Source organism: Geospiza fortis, unplaced genomic scaffold (genome assembly GCF_000277835.1).
Source record: "Geospiza fortis unplaced genomic scaffold, GeoFor_1.0 scaffold41, whole genome shotgun sequence".
Classification (NCBI taxonomy): domain Eukaryota; kingdom Metazoa; phylum Chordata; class Aves; order Passeriformes; family Thraupidae; genus Geospiza; species Geospiza fortis.
Window position 1 is genome coordinate 3972059 of NW_005054299.1, and position 1030 is coordinate 3973088.

Here is a 1030-nt window from a genome sequence, read left to right on the forward strand (position 1 = left end):
GGCAGCGCTGCCCAGGGCGTGGGGGGCTCCGGGGGCAGGGACTGCAGTCCGGGCTGCTGGGAAGTGCTGGGAGCGTGTGCATGTAGGTATATACATGATTAGATAGATAGCTAGATAGATAGCTAGCTAGAGAGCTAGCTAGCTAGATAGATAGATAGATAGATATAGATGATAGAGAGATAGAGAGAGAGATACAGAGATTAGATACAGAGATATAGTTGTTTTGTTCACACCTCTGCTCCCGTTTTCTTTGTCCATCTTTCTCGTGGTTCCTTATCTGCACAATCCCTGCACTCCTGCTCCTGTCCTGCTCCGCTTCAATCCCCACATCCCAATATCTGAGTGCTGACTGCTGTGTACACACAGACAGACTCACACTTCTTTAAGTCTTTTAAACCGAAGTTACAAAGGCTGTGTGACTTTAGCTGGCTGCATGAGAATGATGGGGTGATAGTAGATGTCACTCTGATTTTTTAAGGTTTTCTAAGCCTTCTGATGTTTATATTCTTGTAGCAAACTTTCTCGCACACTTTCTGTAAATAACTTATTGCTTTGCATTGTTTTATGGAGGAAGAGAAATTTGATAGACTATTAGTTTGTCCAGTGTCATCAGAGAGGTGGCACTTCCACCCTCCAATCCACTGTCACTTTTGGAAAACTATCATATATAAATCTTATATATGATATATATAAAAATGTTGGAGTCAGAAAATTAACTTCCCTTTTCTTCACCTTGAGAGCAGCAGTGTGTGTGCTCATGTTGTTTCGTGTGCTACAGTGACAAGTAATGATATGAGTAATCCCCACAACACCTCCAAGGAAGGAGCAGCATCACCTCCTTCCTGTAACCTTCTCGGTGGCTGGTGTGCTGGCCCAGGCCAGGCTGGGTGGGCACAGCCTGCTGCTTTGTGGCCCATCCCTCAGCCCTCCTCCTGGGCACAGGCAGGGCAGCTCGGCTGCTGCACCGTCTGTGCAGGGACACATAGGCCACACCGCTTCCAGCACATCCTGGGAAAATCCAGGGCCTTCC